This window comes from Lathyrus oleraceus, chromosome 3 (assembly GCF_024323335.1).
Source record: "Lathyrus oleraceus cultivar Zhongwan6 chromosome 3, CAAS_Psat_ZW6_1.0, whole genome shotgun sequence".
NCBI lineage: Eukaryota > Viridiplantae > Streptophyta > Magnoliopsida > Fabales > Fabaceae > Lathyrus > Lathyrus oleraceus.
In genome coordinates, this window is record NC_066581.1 from 185,615,008 (window position 1) to 185,637,018 (window position 22,011).

A 22,011-nucleotide genomic window follows, 5' to 3' on the forward strand; every position below is an offset into this window, starting at 1 on the left:
TCTTGATCTGATAATAACTGGAGAAACCATCCATAAAGGAGAAGAAATTGAACTTAGTCATATTGTCTACCACCATGTCAATGCGTGGCAGAGGAAAATCATCTTTCAGACTGGCTTTGCTCAAGTCTCTATAATCAACATGCATCCGAACTTTACCATCTTTCTTTGGAACAGGAACAATGTTAGCCACCCATAGAGGGTACTCAACGGTAATAAGGAACCCAACATCAATATGCTTTTTAACTTCTTCTTTAATCTTGACAACCATATTAGGGTGAGTTCTTCTCAACTTCTGCTTGATCGGTGGATACTCTGGATTTAACGACAATTGATGCTCCACAATATCGGTATCAAGACCTAGAATATCTTGATAAGACCAAGAAAATACATCTGCATAATCTCTAAGAAGCTCTACCATCCTCTTCTTAACATCTGGATAAAGCAGTGCCCCAATCTTGACTTCTTTCTTGTTATCTTCGGAACCTAGATTAATCACTTCCAATGGTTCTTTATGAGGCTGAATGGTTTTCTCTTCGTGCTCCAACAACCGAGAAATCTCATCAGGAATCTCTTCATCATCATCTTCTTCCATCTCAAACATAGGGAATTCAAAGTTGGGAGAGGGCATAGGGTCATTGTTTTCAATGGGTTTAACAATTAATTTGCACAATGATTTTATGCTTGATTTTAGAATATGAACAAAAAACGCACATTGTGATGCAAATATAGAAGTGACTATTATCTTGTTTTTTATGTTACCATTTTTCCAGAATAAGCGAAAAGGAAAAAACATAGTATGGATAAATGAAACAACATTTTATTAATGATAATGAAATTTGAAACAAAGCCTACATAGATTCATTTTCACCTTGGGCATAGTGAAAGGATTTTGAAAATAACAAAACAAACAAACATATTACTTTGACAAGTGAATAACAGAAGGAACATCAACAGCAATCCAATTCTTGCACACCGATCCACGTGTCACATGGTCTGGCACTTGTTTCTCTTCATCGTCTTCTAAGATGGCACTAGCAGACTGATCCTTAGAATGAATAAAACCAGCACTATGAAACACTTACTGAATTCACTTTAGATCTCTTTGGGTTGCACCAGGTGAAAAACCAAAACCGGCTCTGTTCTTGTTCTCGGCAAGTTTAACAACATGTCATCATCTAGCAAATTGGCCATTCTCCATCACTAACTGGACATCTTTCAAAGATGACATGGATTCACCACTCTTATTAATAGCAACCTTATCAACAGAAAGAGCTTGAAATGACATTCCTTCAGCTTCGTCAGCATCAATATAGGAAAACAAGGAGAGATGACTCACTAATATGGCCTGCTCGCCACCCACAATCACTAACTTCCCATTCTTCATAAACTTCAACTTTTGGTGTAGAGTTGATGTAACTGCCCCAACCTCATGAATCCATGGACGTCCTAAGAGACAAATGTAGGCGGGATGAATATCCATCACTTGAAAAGTGATCTGAAATAAGCACGAACCTATCTTTATTGGGAGATCAACCTCTCTAATTATAGTCTTCCTTGAGCCATCGTGGGCTTTCACAACAACTCCACTGAATCTCATAGGAGCACCTTGGTAAGCAAGTTTAGAGAGCATAGACTTAGGCAGAACATTCAAGGAGGATCCAATATCCACCAGCACATTGGGTAGGGCATCTTCTTGATAGTTCATAGAGATATGTAGGGCCAAATTGTGATTTCTCCCTTGCTTGGACAATTCTTCATCACTGAAGCTCAAATTGTTACATGCGGTGATATTTTCCATGATACCATCAAATTGATCAATTGTCAGGTCATGGTCCATATGGGCTTGCTCTAGGACCTTTTACAAAGCTTCTTGGTGCACTTCTGAACTCATAAGTAGGGATAACACATATCTTGGACGACGTATGCAACAACTGGTCCACCATATTGAAATCACTCTGATCAATTTCAGCATCTTATCTTAATCAACATTCTGATTCATAATACTGGATTGGCCGACTTGTACAACAAGAGCTTTCTCTGAACTTGATTTCTCTATAACCACATCTTCAGTTTTCTTAGGAGCCGCGACAACAAATACCCGACCACTTCGGGTCACACCACTTACATCGACGATGTTCACAACAGACAGAAAAGCAGGAATAAGCACTTCTTTTCCGTCTTCTACCATAATAGCATTATACTTGTAAGACACAACTTTATCAGACTCGTAAGGCATTGGGCCCGCCAAACGAATGATCAATGGAGAAACAACAGTCTTTTGACCATCATATGCAATCACAATGGGTTATGGGAAATTAAAACGGGGAACTATACGTTCACCTCATTGTCATCCTCATTTCTATCCCTTGTTACCTGAATAAGATTCTGATCCAACATCTCTTGCAAGTCTCTTTTCACAATAGCACATCCTCGGGGATCTCTAGAACAAACTTGGCAAGAAGAATGGTCATGCTAATAATAGCTTAATTCACATAAAGTAGCATGAATTTTAACTAAGGACCTCCTGATTAAATTGATGTCAAAAACTCGGTACTTTCCTGGACGTTGTTCGACCATATTCACAGTTGCATTGCCATGTTTGGGCAGCGGATTAACTTGTACATTGAGATTAAAATCTTCAAACAAAAAAAATCCACTTTGCATTAACCTTCTTACTTCAGCCTTCAAAGCAAAACAATACTCAATATCATGGCCAGGTTCTCCTTTATGGAATGCACAATGTTGGTCAGCTTTATACCACCACAGAAGCTCTTTCGGAACAGCCGGTGGAGTTCTTCTTTGCACCAAATTCTTCTAAATTAAAGTCGGAAACAACTCTGTATAAGTCATTCGGAATTGGGTCAAATTGTACATGTCTTTGGGTACGAGTCTATTGATTTTGTTGACTTGCACATTATTGGAAACACGGTTGAATACTCGGTGTTGCTTGAGCAACTGGAGCAGAATTAATAATTGAAGTTACAGACGCCACATGCTGGTGACGTTGATTGTTCCTTAGAAGCCTTCTACATTTCTCTTGCGAGATAACATTTGCGTTGTGTTCCTTCTTCTTGGGTAAACCATTCCCATATTTTCTGGAACCGTCAGATGAACTACTGTCTTTCAACCGTCCTTCACGGACACCTTCTTCTAACCTCAAACCCATATCACCATTCCAGTAAAGTCACTAGGCGCACTTGTGACCATCTGGTCGTAATAGAACAAACTCAACGTTCTCAAAAATAACTTTTTCATTTATTTCTCCTCCAACGGAGGACTAACCTGTGCAGTGATCTTGCGCCATCTCTATGCATATTCCTAGAAGGTTTCCTTATCCTTGCGGGACATAACACGAAGTTGATCTCTGTCCGGTGCCATGTCAACATTATATTTGTACTAGAGAATAAAAGCCTCATCTAGGTCATTGAACGTTTGCATCTGAGTATTGTCTAGCCCCATATACCATTTGAAAGCAACCCCAGTCAAACTGTCTTGAAAGTAGTGGATCAGTAATTGATGATTGTCAGTCTGAGTCGACATTTTTCGAGCGTACATCACTAGATGACTCAGAGGACATGAGTTGCCTTTGTACTTTTCAAAATCCGAAACCTTGAACTTGTGCAGAATCTTCACATTAGAAACCAAACACAAATCATGAACATTCTTCCCAAACAAATCTTTCCCCCTCAAAGCCTGAATCTCATTCTACATAGCCTGAAACTGATCTTGGAGCTCGTCCATTCTCTCATAAACACCAACAGTCTCGCTTTGGTCAGCGTGAAAAATAGGTTCTTCAACATAAGGAACAACATGAACCACAAGAGGTGGTATTGATATCACAGGTTGAGCCACTGGAACTTCAGGTTGGTACTCCTCAAGCACAAAGTTGGGTGGCATGCCCCAAGGGAAACCATAAGGCATGTTTTGTTGCGGAGCATTGATGGGAGCCACAAATATGCGCATAGAGACAATCTCAGAAATCACATTACTTTGAAGCAGAGTTAGAGGAGGAGGTGGAGGTTGATTCTGAGCACCTGGTAAAGCTTCCATCATAGTCGTAATCCTTCCGTAACCGTCCCTCAAAGTTGTCACCTCTTCATGGAGTTCACGATTCTCTTGCTCTAGGTGGTCCATATTTCTCAATTGATTAGCTCGAGTATTATACCAGTGAGACGGCTTGTCTGAATGAAGACTAAGAAAGAAATAAGACCCCTGGCGAACTTGCTCAAAGCAAGACCAAGATGCAACATGATGCATGATATGCAAATGCAAATGTTATTATTGTTTATTTTCCAAGGAACTTTAAGACATAAGTTGCAAGCATAATAATAATACATTATAATGTACAAAAATATCATTTTATTAATAATAAACAAGATTACAATCGAAAATATAATTTAAATGATCATAAGCAGAAAGAAACTAGATCTATGGAATCATGTCCAATCCAACTCCAAGATAACACTTCTTGTAAAGCCTTTTAATTTCTCTTTCGTAGTTGCTTCTCATAACATCCTTTTTTATCACGAGCTGCTCAACAATGCCTTTCCAAACGCCGGAAGTAGGAAGATGTGTAGGTGATGAACTGTTAGAGGAAAATAAATCCTCTTGGCCTCTGGATCTCTTCACATCACATTGCTCGAGTAATTATATCAAGTCATCCTTTTCCTTTAGCTTCTTCTGCAATTTTACTTTCTCAAGGTGTGAGGTGTGAAATTTGTCTTCCCAATCATGCCTTTCTTGCTTCATCCTATCCAAAGCCTCTTGCAACTCCTCTATGCCTTTAATATTAGGATATTTGACCATTACTAAGGACATAGGTCTTTCATAAGTGTATGGAATTTTGAATTCCTTTGCTCTCTTCTTCATCCAACTAATGTAAGGCTCCAAAGCTACACAATTCCTCAACCCAAGCTCGCCTTTTCCTTTCCTATGAATATTGTGCCAAGCATGCACAGTCCTAGATTTCAACACTTGAGTATCTTTCCCTTCTTGGAAAAATAAACCTTCTAACAAAGTGTTATTAGGTTTGTCCTTCACAGCGAACCCGGGTTGACGTCTTGCAAAATTTGGATTGTAGTTGATTCCTCCGTGTGTACCAAGAAGAGGCACATTAGAGAACTCCCCACAACTATCAATAATCTCAACATCATCGTAAACAAAAGAATACCAAGTTATGTCGTCATTGGTGAGAGACATAAGTCTCTGAGACCACCTTAAACAATCCTTGTTTTCTTGGAAGATAGGAGACTACGACAACTGCGAAATAAACCACTTGTATAGTAAAGGCACATAACAGACAATAGTTCCACCTCCTTTAGAAGTCCTATGATGAATAAAGAAATAGGTATCGCCGAGCAAAGTTGGAACCAGATTCCTAATCAAGAATATCCTCATAGCATTAACATCAACAAAATTGTCAATGTTGGGAAACAAGACCAAACCATAGATGAGTAAGGCAAGAATAGTTTCAAAGGCCACCATACTATTAACATTAGCAAAAGAAAACACTTTCTCAAATAGAAACTTTGAAGTCAACCCTCTGATACCTCCTTTGACAATGAGATTGACATCTATGTCTGACTTCCTCAAATGAATGGCTTCGGCAATAACTCGAGATTCAATAATTCCTTTCATCCTACTAAAAGGAACTCTATCAGAAACTGGTATACCCAAAAGGCGAGCATACTCCTACATGGTAGGCAACAACTAATAATAAGGGAAAGTGAAACACCGCTAGACAGGATCATAGAACTGAACCAAAGTGCAGAGAAGACCATCCTCAACATCAGTAGATAGCATAGATAAAAGTATTCCAAAACGGTCTCTGAAACCCTTAGGATCATCCACAGAAGATGTTAGTTTCCTTAGTTCCATGAGATCGGGACATCTGAAACTGTATTTCCGAGTATTCCTCCTTCCAATATCCATGGTCAAAGTATCTGCGATGTTTGCAACAAGAGTTTCTAAGTTCCTTGAAAATTGAGTAAAATTCTTATGAATACCATGCGTGCATGATGCAAGAATCGTAAACAAGGTCATACAAATCACACTAACAAGGTTCAAAGGTTCGGAGTCACGCGCATGGAGTCAAGGGTAAGAACCAACCCATAATGTGTGTACTAAGGGTATAATCACCTGTAGAACAATGTTCTAAAAAGTTTACATAGTCTTAATTCCATCTTTTAGATAACATTGGTTTATACGACTACTCGTCAACCAATAATATTCTCAAGAGAAACTCGTTCGAATGTAGTATCACATGACAACTAATTCAAGTTTACACCTGAATAGCCACCACACTATGCCCTAAAAAGGCCAAGATGGGTTAAGGGTTCTAAGGTCCTCAGCTTCTCGGGCTCCCAGGTCGGAAAAAGTAATGCCAACTATGACTACTCGTGTGACATCAGTAATCCCAAAGGGGCCTCCATTGAGTGGGGGTTCTCAAGTCAGCTTATTAAGGATTAACTCCATATAAGCCAAACTTAACTATACCACCCTCCTAGCATAAGAGCTCTCAAGTCCGGGTATAGAACTTATTTCACCACACAGAGATCACCAAGCACCATAAAAAACAAGCAATAACAAATAACAACAAACATAATATATGCACAAAAACAAAGATGGGCTTAACCCACTAGGGACTACTCCCCAGCAGAGTCGCCACTTTTCTGTAGCGGTAACAATTTTGAGATTAAGCTATTGATTAACTTAACTCGCAAAGCAAGAGTCATCATCGCACTTTTATTATTTCTAAAGGAAAAGGTAAAAAGTACGAACAAAACCCTTAGAAGTTTTAAAATAAAACTAATAAAAAGAGAACAAGGGTTCGGGGGTTAGTTATGAAAAGGGACGGTATTAGAACCCTAAACATCCATGTTACTCCATGGGAACCTCTTTGAAAATATGCACATTTTGGTTTGAAAAAGGTGTTGTTTGTTAAAACATGGGAGAGATGGGAAAATAAGCATTTTTTATTATGATTTAGTGTTTGCCAAGACTTTTGAAGTCTCATGCCTACGTTCCAACAAAGTGCAATGGAGGATCAAAACCTAGTAGTTCGTAGTAAAAATAACAAAAGGAGTTTGTTTTGATTCATTTTTATGGAAAAAGACATTTTTTCATTTTAAGGAGAATACTCAGCTAGTCACCCACAAGTATGAGAACTTTGGATCATCATGAGAAGGGCTCCAACTTGGATAAGGATCAACAAGTATGCCACTAGCTCCCACATATGGAAAATAATTATCATAAATACTATGGAGATATGATAATTATAACTCAACTATGGAAATAAATCATGTCTAATGCCTTGAGAAAAAGTTTAAAAAAAGAAAAGGGCACAAAATGGTTTAAATGAGTTAGGCCTTTTTTAGGTGTTTTGAAATTGGTTTAAATATGCTTAAGATGAATTAGCATTTATTGGGAAAAAAGGTTTTTAAAAATAACTTGACAAAAGTCAAGTTTTATTGAGAAAGTGGTTCAAGTTAAAAACAAGAAGGTTTTGAAAAAAGAGAGAAGATTTTGAAATTTAAAGAATGGCAGGAGAAGGAGAGACTATCCTAAAGCATTAAAGTAAAAGCTAAAGAAGAAAGATATAACCAAGAGATAGAAAGCTTTATGACATAAATCAAGCAAGAATTTCCCTCCTTTGGATTAAGCCTCAAGCAATAAAAATAAGCAAATGGTAATCCATGTGCCAGATGAAACAGTAACCAAGCCAAGTCTTCACAGAGAAGTCCAAAGTCAAAGGTATCAGATGGATTCCAAGGTATTATGTCTCAAATCCCAAGGAAAATATCAAGATCTTAATTCTAAGTCCATAACTCCATAATGATTCCAAGGATAGTAACCACATCTCTATGAGTTAGAAGGAACAATTTTCTTTTTATTAGTGTCTTCTTAGCAATGATATAGAATAAAGGTCCCAATGGGAAAAGAACAAAATGACATAAACACCAATAATATGATATGAAATGCTAAATGTAAAGTACAAAGTAAAATGACAAAAATTAAATGGAGGCATAAAGGTAAATGACTTTGAAGTAAAAGTTAATACACATAAAATGTTAGTAAAAGATGTTAGTGAATATGAAGAGATGTTTTGGTCATTTTTAGAGAACACTCAATCATCCACTCACAAGCATGGAAATATGATCCTAGGCATCATTTATGAGAAGGGCTCCAACTTGGATAACATCAACAAGTATGCCACTAGCTCTCACAAATGGAAAAGAAGCAATATTTTCACATAATAACATGAGGAATATGAGACTTACAATCTCACTTATAAAAATGCCATTGCCTTTGGGACAAATTTAGCGCTATGTTAAGCAATCGTAACTGGACTTATGTAGAAGTCACAACTATCTGAGGCCGGCCAATAATAATATTTGTGTTAATACATTCTAGAGAAATGATATGTAGATTATCCTCCTAAAGCCATGTCATACAAGAAAAGAAAAAGAAAGGGGATGATCAATGTCATACCCCAAAATTTGCCCGCTAATATTACAAGGCATTTTTCAAGGCACTCCAACTTATTGTTCAAGACATTGACCTTAAAGGAGCAAAGACCCAGCTCACAAATGGCCCAATCCAGAAAAAGACTCAAACTGGCATGCTCGCTAGGCGAGCAACTCCTTCGCCTAGCGAACCCTTCGCTATGTCACTCGCCTAGCGAAGCTTGCGAATACCAGAAAATTCTGGGCTTCATTCTGAGCCCATTAGGTCATAAAAAGAGCATTATAAATACCACAACTTCAGTGAGAAAAAGGGAGAACGAAAACGGAAGGAAGACGACAGAGGAAGACGAACCGGAACCCTAGCAATCAAACCTTGGAGGCTAACCAAGAGAATTCAGAGCAACCCTAAAGGAAACCCTGAAGGCAACTCATCTGCACAAAGGTTACCTCCGCCCAACTCAATCCGATAATAAAAGGACCTGCCAATTCAACGTTGCAATTCAATTGCAAACAGGTTTGCGCATCACTATTGTTTTATGCTTCCAATCTGTAATCTCAATACATAATGCATCACGATTGAATTTCTGGATATGTAATTAGAGTTTGCATGTGAGTTTAAATGTGCCTGAATATCCTGAATGTTTGACCATATTATTTTTGTAATTGAATGCCATAGGGCGTGCAGCATGCTGAGATCGTACTGTTCTGAAATTCAAAACCCGCAGCCGCTCGCTAGCACATCGCTAAGCGAGCATGTAGCGAGTATTCGCTAAGCCTTCGCTAGGCAAGGCAGAGGCGAACGTGACAGTCGCTAATACTTTGGCTGTTCTGTTCTATGCTTATCTGATCTGTTCTATTTTAATCATGCGTTATTTTGCCTGACATTCCTACTGCTGTGTTTCTTTTGCGGTGTAATCCTCGATTGCACCCCCATTTGGTATTCTGACCTGTTTGCTGAATGTTGTAAGGACTCACATACTCCCGAAGAGGGTAGCTTGCTAGGTATCCCACTTTATTTGTGGGATACCCTTGTGGAGATTCATCCTATTTACTTAATTGATTTTAATGTGTAGATTCATCCTATTTACTTAATTGATTTTAACGTGGAGAGTCATCCTAATTACTTAATTAATATGGACCTAATTACCTAATTGATTACAACTACTTAATTGATTGTAAAATATTGCCTTTGAATATGTGATCTTGGACCTCTCTTTGTTGCCTTACGATATTACGGTATTATGGTCATGTCCCGCGAATATGGGGATACACTTAGCAAAGACCCTTCGGTTAAATCATCATGTCCCTATAAAATAAATCATAGTCCCTCGGACGTTGCCTGCGAATATATGATTTTGTCCCTCGATGACCCTTCGTTGTAGCCTACGGTTAAATGATGATCGTCCCTTCGAATGCTAAGGTATCCTTACAAATGTTGCCTTCAATGACCAAACGATGACCCTACGATGTCCCTTTACATCCAAAGGGATAAGACTACTTACTTCTCAATAGTAAGGACAGTTTTACCCTCATAAGGATAGGAAATGCCCATAAAGACCTTGGGTGGTATAACTCTTAATTGCTAGCTCACAACCTAAAATATTTGTCATACCTCACACTTTGCAAATACTAGAAAATCACCACTTGGTATACATTCGTACTAGAATCGTTACCAAGTTAAATTTTTCTAAACCGCTTTCAAAATTTAAACGAGATAAACACTTTGTATACATTCGTACGAGAATCATTACAAAGTTAAGCTCTCTTTTCAAAACATTTTTAAGCAATTCACAAACACTTTCCAGACAAACATAGGTGATCAAGCAATTAAGAGCCCATGGATAACCATGGATACAAAGGGTGCTAACACCTTCCCTTTGTATAATGTACCTCCCGAACCCAAAATCTAATTAAGGTCTTTCCTGTTCTTTTCCACCTTTCCTTATTGGATAAAAGAAAAGTCGGTGGCGACTCTCGCTATCCGCGACATTTGCTTTCCAAAGCAAAACACACAAAGTCAGTTCACCGTATGACAGAACTGGCTACTCTGCTGGGGAACCTTAAAGAGAGAGGTTACCTTAAAAAACAAGATCACTTATTTAAATTGTCTGATTTGCTTTTAAGGGATTGCTTGGGTATTTTACGCTTGAGTGAAAGATCCTACACCCGGATCTAGTGTACCTTAGGTAAGTAGCAAAAGATCATCGCGACTATCCGGCGTATACTGGAATGGTCAAAATGATGGCTACGGTTAATGTGACACTTTGGATGTCCTGATGTTCCTCATGTTTACTTGAGGAAAAATTTGGCTTCCGCGTGGTGTCATCAAAACATTAACCAGACCTTTAGAACCCTAATTGACTCATCCTAGCCATTAGGAAGTAGTGAGATAACTGACTTCGGTTCCGACTGGGATTGGTTGAGACTCGATACTACACTCTTTGAGATTGGACTTTAGGGAAGCTTCGGTCAACCACTTGGTGTTGCACTGAAGTGGACTTAAAGGAAGGTCAATGATTGGAGATCCTTCTAGAACCCGGTTACTATTCTAGGACAGGTGGAACCAACCAAACTTCAGTGGGGAGGGTACTTACCTATGGAACTCATGCAAGCCTTAAAACCTAGGAATGATCGTTGTGTGACTTGTTTGTGCTTGTTGATTACTTAACATCATAACATCATAACATCATACCATCATAACATCATAATGTCATGACATTGTACTAACCATTTCAAGGACTTAGGGATTTAACTTTGCTCTGTAACAGGGCTATGGCTTCCAGAAAGACCATTCGGATCAATTTTGTAGCCATCTCTCCTCAACTCAAAGATTTAGTGTCAGAACTTCCCGATCAGGCTCAGTTCCTCAAGAAACATGGTTCTCTCCTCAATTTGGTTACCACTGGTTTCAAAGAAGATATGATGAGAGTCCTATTCCAGTTCTTCGATCCCAAACATCATTGCTTCACCTTCCCAGATTATCAGTTGGTACCCACATTAGAAGAATTCTCCAGGATGCTGGGGATACCTATCCTTGATCAAACACCTTTCAGTGGTTTAGAAAAGATTCCGAAGTCTGAAGAAGTTGCCGCGGCTTTACACATGACAAAGTCCGATATTGAAACCAATTGGGTAACAAGAAGTGGAGTTAAGGGTTTACTTGCCAAGTTTCTGATAAATAAGGCCCGAGAATTCTTAAAGGTTATGAATGTCCATACTTTCGAAGACGTTCTAGCATTACTAATCTATGGGTTGGTGTTATTTCCTAATCCAGACCAATTCGTAGATATGAATGCTATTAAGATATTTCTCACTCATAACCCTGTGCCTACCTTGCTTGGAGACATTCTGCATTCCCTTCACACCCGTACTATGAAAAGGCAAGGGACTCTCATGTGCTGCATACCTCTATTGTCTAGGTGGTTTATTTCACACCTTCCTCAATCAGTCTTGAAGAATGAGCAAAATCTGAAATGGTCTCAAAGGATAATGTCGCTCTCCCATTCAGACATCCGTTGGTGTCCTCATCTCAAAGAAAATGTTATCATCATTGACCATTGTGGAGAATTCTCTAACGTACCACTCCTGGGGATAAGAGGAGGTATTACTTATAACCCAGCTTTAGCCCTACGCCAGTTTGGTTATGCTCGAAGAGACGGTCCACATGAAATAATTATCCAAGGCACGGTGTTTGACTATGACAACGATTCCCAAGGTCTCCGTCAAAGATTTGTACGAGCTTGGGGCATGGTGAAAAGAAGTACTTTAGGACCGAAGAACTTTATTCCCATGGAACCTTATCTCAGATGGGTACGCGCCAGAGCTCGTGAACTTGTCATGCCATATCTTGCAGTCGGACCACGGATTGTTGAACCAGAAGTTGAAGGAGGTACTCCCCAGATCATTCCTTATCCAGATATGCCCACCGATGTGGAAGAATTAAAGAGATCCTGGATCCAGTTGAGAGAGGAAAGGGATACTTTTGAGACTCAGTTCGTTGCAGAGAGGAAGAAAGCATTAGAGCTCACCAGCCAGCTTAATGAGGAACGAAGACTCAATACATATCTTCGCCCAAAAAGAAGCCGTCCCTGGGAGACCTGAGCTTTCATTGTATTTTCATTATGTCCTTTTTGTAATGAACATTGATTAAAGAAATTATTAATAAAAGTTCCCCTCTTTTTGGTGGTTTACGCAAAGTTAAATTCCAAAAGTCCTTGAAAACATTTCATACATTGCATAGCATGACATAACATTGCATAACAGGTATTCTAAAGGATCTATATTCTCACGATCTTCCTTGCAAACAGAAAAATGGCTCTCGAACAAACTGTCAAAGATCTCCAGGCTCAGAATGCTCAATTCCAGGAGATGATGTTGAGCTTATCCAAGGGGCAGGAGGAACTGAAGGTTCTCTTGCTCGAGAAGAAGAAAGACCAGAAACCTTTGAGTTACATTAACCCGGGAAGAAGGCGTAAAGGACAGGCTGCGGGAGTCAAGATTAGACTTCCGAAGGATCAAGAAGAGGAGACAGAAAATGATTCAGAAGATGAGAATGTTGATCCTCTCAACCAAGAGGACGACGAGGAAGATTATGAAGATGAACAGTACTCTCCAAAAGAGGATAAGTATAAGTTGCTGGAAGAACGTATGCTAGCTATGGAGGGTCAAAAGGCGCCCGGTCTGGATTTCGAAAGCTTGGGACTGGTCTCTGATGTGGTCATTCCTCGCAAATTCAAGATCCCCACTTTCACTAAGTATGATGGTACGTCTTGTCCTCAGATGCATCTGAGAGCTTATGTGAGAAAGATTCAGCTGTATACCACTGATAGGAAACTATGGATCCATTTCTTCCAGGAGAGCCTGTCTGGCACGCAGTTGGAGTGGTATTATCAGCTCGAGAGCTCTAACATCCGCACCTGGACTGATTTAGCGACAGCTTTCTACAAGCACTACCAGTACAATTCTGAATTGGCGCCTACTCGGCTACAGTTGCAGAATATGACTATGGGATCTAAAGAAAGCTTCAAAGAATATGCTCAAAAATGGAGAGATTTGGCTGGCAGAGTCAAACCCCCTATGACTGATCGAGAATTAGTGGACATGTTCATGGGTACACTGACTGGTCCATTCTACAGCCATCTATTGGGAAGTTCTTCATCAGGTTTCACTGACCTTATATTGACGGGTGAACATGTTGAAAGTGGTATTCGAAGTGGAAAGATACAGGCAGCTACCTCCGCAAGCACCAGAAAGACCCATCAGGGAAAGAATGAATCAAATGCTGTGTACGGTGAAAGGAGTCATAACAAGAAAAATCGTGACCATGCCGTTGGAGCAGTTACGATTGCAGCACCGCCATCTCAAAACTTCCAGCACAGGCAAGACAGGCCATGAAGGCAGTTTACCAAGATCAATATGACTTTGGCGCAAGCACTACAGGGTATGCTAAAGGCAAATTTAATTACTCTCAGAGATCCTCCTACGAATCCCAACACTACTTCTTCTCGTTATAATCCCAATGCCAGGTGTGCATATCACTCCGATAGCCCCGGGCATGATACAAACGATTGTTGGTCGTTGAAGAATAAGATTCAGGATATGATCGACGCTGGTGAAATTGAATTTGATCCTCCAGGGACTCCTAATGTCATCACTGCACCTATGCCTAACCATGACAAGACTGTTAATGCTGTGGATGACAATTCTCACATTTCTAATGTAGCTGATTTAATATCTCCTCTTCTGATCATCAAGAAGAATTTATTGCAAGCTGGTTTATTTCCAGGTTGTGCTGAAAATTGCGATCGCTGTGTACTCCGACCCAACGAGTGCTTGAAGTTGAGGAATGGTATTCAACGGCTGATGGATGATCGCACAATTCTCTTCGAAAAGGTTCCTAAGGTGGAAAACCCTACTGAAGAAATATCTGTGATTGCTAGGTCCAAAGTTCCAGTGAAGATTACCGCTACCAGAGCACCTGTGAAGATTATTGCTGAGCCCAAGGTAGCTCCCCTAATCATTACTGCACCTGGCCCAGTACCGTATTCCTCCAGCAAAGCCATTCCGTGGAATTATGGAGGTGATGTTTACATCCATGGCGTAAAACAAGTCGGTAATTCTGCTAATCCTAATGACATTGTTGGGACTAGTAAAGTTACTCGAAGTGGAAGGATCTTGTAACACCCCGATAATAATAAAATAATTATTTAAAGTGAGTTAATAATATATTTATTAATTTAATTAAATATTTGGAAATTTTATTATTATTATTATTATTATTATTGGATTATTATTATTATTGGAAAATATATAAGTTGGAATAAGGAAAAAGGGTTTCAGTATTGGTAAAGAGTTTTCACGTGAAACAGAGAAGCGGCTGAAAGGTGAAAGGTGGAGAAAAGGCAAAGAGGAAGAGCTAGAGAGCAAAGGTTGAAGAACGGAAAAGCTCGAAGCTTAGAGATTGCCGGATTATCTCAGGTAAGGGGGGTTTATCGTCGGTTAATGGGTATTATAGATTAACATGTAATGGGTAGTAATAGCCGTTGAATTGACCCTAATTGGGATTTAGAATGCTGAGAAAATTATGATGAATAAGTTGTATGAAACTGAAATTGAATCGATAATTGTATGTGTCGTGATGTTCCGATAATGTAGCTTTTTACGGAAGTTGAATCGGAGGTCCGGAAGTCCTCCAACGGCGGAAAATGCGGAGAACTCTGCATTCTGCCTTGTGTTAGCGCAGGAACTGCTGTTTCGTCTGCGTTAACCGGTTAACCCAGGGCGTTAACCGGTTAACACTGTTATAATTTGTGAAAATGTGTTGTTTTGCCTGCGTTAACCGGTTAACCCAGGGCGTTAACCGGTTAACACTGTTGCGTTTTGCCAAAAAATGTATTTTTGTCCTGCGTTAACCGGTTAACCTAGGGCGTTAACCGGTTAACACTGTTGCAGTGTGGAAAAATTGTTAATTTTTATGTTGTGAACACAATTGGTGATTGGTCTATTGTAGGAAATTGTGATGAGTAAATTTGTTGGGTTTATGTTGTGAAATGTTGATACAAATATGTTGAAAAGTTGATTATAAGTTGTTTTTGTTGAAAATACTGAGTTGTAGGCTGATGAGCCAAAGTTGATTATAAGTTGTTTTGTTGAAAATAATGAGTTGTAGGCTGATGAGCCAAAGTTGATTATAAGTTGATTTTTATTGAAAACGTTGTTGTGTTGCTGTTATTATTATGTTGTTGAAAATTCAAGTCGTACATGCCATATACATTCATATGCATTAAGTCGGAGCTTTGCTCACACCACGTTGGCCTGGATTGGCAAAAAATATGGAGCTTTGCTCACACCACGTTGGCCTGGATTGGCAAAATTTTAAGTTGAAAGTTGAAGGCTTATACCTTGATGCCCACTAAACTGGCAATGATTTTAAGTTGGGAGTTTTACTCCGAATGGTACCACATGCATGACGAGTCGAGTCTCATTTGAGTTGCATTTTATGTTGTTGCTGAGTTGCATTTTATGTCGTTATTGAGTTGCATTTTACGTTGTTATTGAGTATGATATTTGAGTTGATGTGCCGTTACTGAATGCATGATATGATTAGGGTGATTAACGTGTAAATTTACTTAACATAACATGATAATTTATAATGTTTGTTATATCGATTGAGAAACTCACCCTTACAACTATTTTTCAGGTAACGAGCAGTGAGTGAGTAGAAGCTAGTGCTTGGAGTCTAGTGTGGTCTTCTTAGTGGGTCATGCTCTGATAGATGTAACATCGGGACGGGATGTTTTAATTGTTTTTTTGTTGGTTGTTGAACCTTTTTACATGTAATATGTTATACGTTATAATTGGTTGACATGATTTCTATCCGCTGCGTATTTTTGAAATGTTTCATGGATGATATAATAAAAGAGCATGACAGTTGTTATGATGAATGATGTGATTCGAAGATGTGACACCCTTGTTTGTGTATTTACTCTGATAAATATTTGTTGTGTTATTAAATATTTGGGGTATTTTAGAAGGGTGTTACATTAGTGGTATCAGAGCAGGTCGGTCTGTCCGGCCAGTTGTCGTGTCGTTACTGTCTAACAATTGTGTAATTGTTACTAGTCTAACTTTTAAGTTGTGTTGTAGTGATAAGTTGAAATGGCTGGAAGGAATGACGCTGCAATGGCTGCCGCAATGCAAGCAATGGCACAAGCTGTGCAGAACTTGCCAAATGCTGGTGGTGATGCTGGATCACGTAGCTTGGCGACTTTTCAAAGAGAGAATCCGCCGGTGTTTAAAGGGAAGCATGATCCAGATGCAGCCTTAGGATGGTTGAAAGAGATCGAGAGAATCTTCCGTGTTATGGATTGCACTCCAGCTCAGAAGGTTCGGTATGGTACTCACATGCTAGCAGTCGAAGCTGATGACTGGTGGCTAGAGACTCACGAGAGGTTGACCGTGGCAGGTGAAGCCATTACTTGGGATGTATTCCGTAGGGAATTTCTGAGAAAGTACTATCCGGAAGATGTCCGTGGTAAGAAGGAAATTGAGTTCCTTGAACTGAAGCAAGGAAACATGTCTGTCACTGATTATGCTGCGAAATTTGTGGAGTTGTCCAAATTTTATCCTCATTACACTGGTGCTGGTGCTGAATTTTCAAAGTGCATCAAGTTTGAAAATGGACTGCGCTCTGAAATTAAGAAGGTTGTTGGGTATCAGAAGATACGCATTTTTACTGAATTGGTTGATAGCTGCAGGATATTTGAGGAAGACAATAATGCTCATTACAAGATTGTCAGTGACCGCAGAGGCAAGCAACATCAAAATCGTGGCAAGCCGTATGATGCTCCAGCTGGAAAAGGGAAGCAAAGAGCTGCTCCGGCTCAGAGAGCTAGTGGGGGAGGTGCTCCTGCTGGTATAGTTTGCTTCAAATGTGGTCAGGCTGGTCATAAGAGTAATGTATGCACTGCTGAAGTAAAGAGATGTTTTCGTTGTGGTAAGATTGGTCATGCAATAGCTGATTGCAAGCACAAGGAAGTGATTTGTTTTAATTGTGGCGAAGAAGGGCATATTGGAAGTCAGTGTCAGAAGCCAAAGAAATCTCAGACTGGGAAGGTGTTCGCATTGACCGGAACTCAAACCTCCAATGAGGACAGACTTATCCGAGGTACGTGTTATATTAATGGCTTTCCTCTTGTAGCTATTATTGACACAGGTGTGACTCATTCCTTTATATCCTTGGATTGTGCTGTGAAACTTAAGTTAGAGATATCTGAGATGTTTGGTAGTATGGTGATTGATACTCCTGCGAAGGGTTCAGTGACTACTACTTTGGTTTGTTTAAATTGTCCTTTGAGTATTTTTGGTAGAGACTTTGGGATGGACCTAGTGTGTCTTCCACTAGTGCAGATTGATGTTATTCTGGGTATGAACTGGTTGGTGTTTAACCGAGTTTCTATCAATTGTTTTGATAAGACTGTGGTCTTTCCTGAGAGTGAGGAAGGAAAGAGTTTGTTTCTATCAGCAAGGCAAGTGAATGAAGAAGTAGCTGATGGGGCAGAGTTGTTTATGCTATTAGCGACTTTGGAGGCTAAAGGTAAACTGGTGATTGGCGATCTAGCCGTGGTGTGTGATTTTCCTGATGTGTTTCCGGAAGAGGTGAATGAATTACCGCCAGAGCGTGAAGTGGAGTTCTCGATTGATTTGGTACCTGGTACTAGACCGATATCGATGGCTCCGTACCGTATGTCTGCTGTTGAGTTAACTGAATTGAAGAGTCAGTTGGAAGATCTGTTGGATAAGAAATTTATTCGTCCGAGTGTGTCACCGTGGGGTGCACCAGTGCTATTGGTTAAGAAGAAAGAAGGTACTATGAGGTTGTGTGTGGACTACAGGCAACTGAATAAAGTGACGATCAAGAATCGGTATCCTTTGCCGAGGATTGATGATTTGATGGATCAGTTGGTTGGTGCAAGTGTGTTCAGCAAAATAGATTTGAGATCTGGGTATCATCAGATCCGTGTGAAAACCGGGGATATTCAGAAGACTGCTTTCAGAACAAGGTATGGACATTATGAGTATTCTGTAATGCCTTTTGGTGTGACTAATGCGCCTGGAGTATTTATGGAGTATATGAATAGGATTTTCCATCCGTACCTAGACAAGTTTGTGGTGGTGTTTATTGATGATATTTTGGTGTATTCGAAATCTGAAGAAGAGCATGCCGAGCATTTGAGAGTGGTTTTAGAAGTTCTACGAGAAAAGAAGTTATTTGCTAAATTGTCCAAGTGTGAATTTTGGTTAGGAGAGGTGAGTTTTCTTGGTCATGTGATTTCAAGAGGTGGTGTTGCTGTTGATCCTTCTAAGATAGAAGCGGTATCTAAGTGGGAAGCTCCGAAGTCTGTTGCTGAGATTCGAAGTTTCCTTGGTTTGGCTGGTTATTATAGGAAGTTCATTGAGGGATTTTCTAAGTTGGCGTTACCGTTGACGATGTTGACTAGAAAGGGGCAAGCATTTGTTTGGGACTCAAAATGTGAAGAAGGTTTCCAAGAGTTAAAGAGAAGGTTGACTACTGCTCCTATTCTGATATTACCGAGTTCGTCGGAATCATTTGAAGTTTACTGTGATGCTTCATTGTTGGGTTTGGGTGGCGTGTTGATGCAGAATAAGCAGGTTATAGCTTATGCTTCAAGACAGCTGAGGGTTCATAAGAGGAACTATCCGACGCACGATTTAGAGTTGGCAGCTGTGGTATTTGTTCTGAAATTATGGAGGCATTACTTGTATGGGTCAAGATTTGAGGTTTTCAGTGACCATAAAAGTTTAAAGTATTTGTTTGATCAGAAAGAGCTGAATATGAGAGAAGGTGGTTAGAGTTTCTGAAGGATTATGACTTTGGTTTGAATTACCATCCGGGTAAAGCAAACGTAGTGGCTGATGCATTGAGTCGGAAATCATTACATATGTCTATGTTAATGGTTAAGGAATTGGATTTAATTGAGCAGTTTAGAGACTTGAGTTTGGTGTGTGAGAGTACTCACAATAGTGTTAAATTGGGAATGTTGAAGTTAACAAGTGGTATTCTGGATGAGATCAGAGAGGGTCAGAAATCCGATGTGCTTTTGGTTGATAAGTTGACTCTGGTGAATCAGGGTCAAGGTGGTGAATTCAGAGTTGATGAAAATGGTATTCTGAAATTTGGTAAGAGGGTGTGTATTCCGGATGTTGCCGAACTTAAGAAGAGTATTCTTGAAGAAGGACATCGTAGTGGGTTGAGTATTCATCCTGGAGCTACGAAGATGTACCATGATTTGAAAAAGTTATTTTGGTGGCCGGGAATGAAAAGAGAAATTGCGAGTTTTGTTTATTCTTGTTTGACTTGTCAAAAGTCGAAGATTGAGCATCAGAAGCCGTCTGGGCTAATGCAACCGTTGGCTATTCCAGAGTGGAAGTGGGATAGTATCAGTATGGATTTTGTTTCTGGTTTGCCGAGGACAATTAAGAATTTTGAAGCTATTTGGGTGATTGTTGACAGATTGACAAAGTCGGCTCATTTCATTCCGATTAGAATGGATTATCCGTTAGAGAAATTAGCTGAGTTGTATATTGAGAAGATTGTAAGTTTGCATGGTATTCCGTCGAGTATTGTTTCGGACAGAGATCCTAGATTTACATCGAAATTCTGGGAAGGTTTGCAGAAAGCTTTGGGAACTAAACTTAGATTGAGCTCTGCATATCACCCGCAGACTGATGGCCAGACTGAGAGGACGATTCAGTCATTGGAGGATCTTTTGAGAGCTTGCGTTTTGGAAAAGGGAGGTGCTTGGGATTGTTATTTACCTTTGATTGAGTTTACCTACAACAATAGTTTTCATTCGAGTATTGGTATGGCACCGTTTGAAGCTTTGTACGGTAGGAGATGTCGGACACCTTTATGTTGGTATGAGTCCGGTGAGAGTGCTGTGGTTGGACCGGAAATTGTTCAACAAACTACGGAAAAGATTAAGATGATTCAAGAGAAGATGAGAATTGCTCAGAGTCGTCAGAAGAGTTATCATGACAAGAGAAGGAAGTCACTTGAGTTTCAAGAGGGAGATCATGTGTTTCTTCGTGTTACTCCGATAACTGGTGTTGGTCGAGCTTTGAAGTCAAAGAAGTTGACACCTCGATTTATTGGTCCTTATCAGATTTTGGAGAGGATAGGAGAGGTAGCCTATCGTATCGCTTTACCGCCGTCACTTGCGAATTTGCATGAGGTTTTTCATGTGTCTCAGTTGAGGAGGTACATTCATGATCCGTCGCATGTGATCCAAGTAGATGATGTACAGGTGAGAGATAACCTGACTGTTGAAATATCGCCTATGAGGATTGAGGATCGAGAGTTGAAGCAGTTGCGGGGTAAAGAGATTGCTTTAGTGAAAGTAGCTTGGGGAGGACCAGCAGGTGGCAATGTGACTTGGGAACTGGAGAGTCAGATGAAGGAGTCTTATCCAGAGTTATTTGCTTGAGGTATGTTTTCGAGGACGAAAACTCTTTTAGTGGGGGAGAGTTGTAACACCCCGATAATAATAAAATAATTATTTAAAGTGAGTTAATAATATATTTATTAATTTAATTAAATAATTGGAAATTTTATTATTATTATTATTATTGGATTATTATTATTATTGGAAAATATATAAGTTGGAATAAGGAAAAAGGGTTTCAGTATTGGTAAAGAGTTTTCACGTGAAACAGAGAAGCGGCTGAAAGGTGAAAGGTGGAGAAAAGGCAAAGAGGAAGAGCTAGAGAGCAAAGGTTGAAGAACGGAAAAGCTCGAAGCTTAGAGATTGCCGGATTATCTCAGGTAAGGGGGGTTTATCGTCGGTTAATGGGTATTATAGATTAACATGTAATGGGTAGTAATAGCCGTTGAATTGACCCTAATTGGGATTTAGAATGCTGAGAAAATTATGATGAATAAGTTGTATGAAACTGAAATTGAATCGATAATTGTATGTGTCGTGATGTTCCGATAATGTAGCTTTTTACGGAAGTTGAATCGGAGGTCCGGAAGTCCTCCAACGGCGGAAAATGCGGAGAACTCTGCATTCTGCCTTGTGTTAGCGCAGGAACTGCTGTTTCGTCTGCGTTAACCGGTTAACCCAGGGCGTTAACCGGTTAACACTGTTATAATTTGTGAAAATGTGTTGTTTTGCCTGCGTTAACCGGTTAACCCAGGGCGTTAACCGGTTAACACTGTTGCGTTTTGCCAAAAAATGTATTTTTGTCCTGCGTTAACCGGTTAACCTAGAGCGTTAACCGGTTAACACTGTTGCAGTGTGGAAAAATTGTTAATTTTTATGTTCTGAACACAATTGGTGATTGGTCTATTGTAGGAAATTGTGATGAGTAAATTTGTTGGGTTTATGTTGTGAAATGTTGATACAAATATGTTGAAAAGTTGATTATAAGTTGTTTTTGTTGAAAATACTGAGTTGTAGGCTGATGAGCCAAAGTTGATTATAAGTTGTTTTGTTGAAAATAATGAGTTGTAGGCTGATGAGCC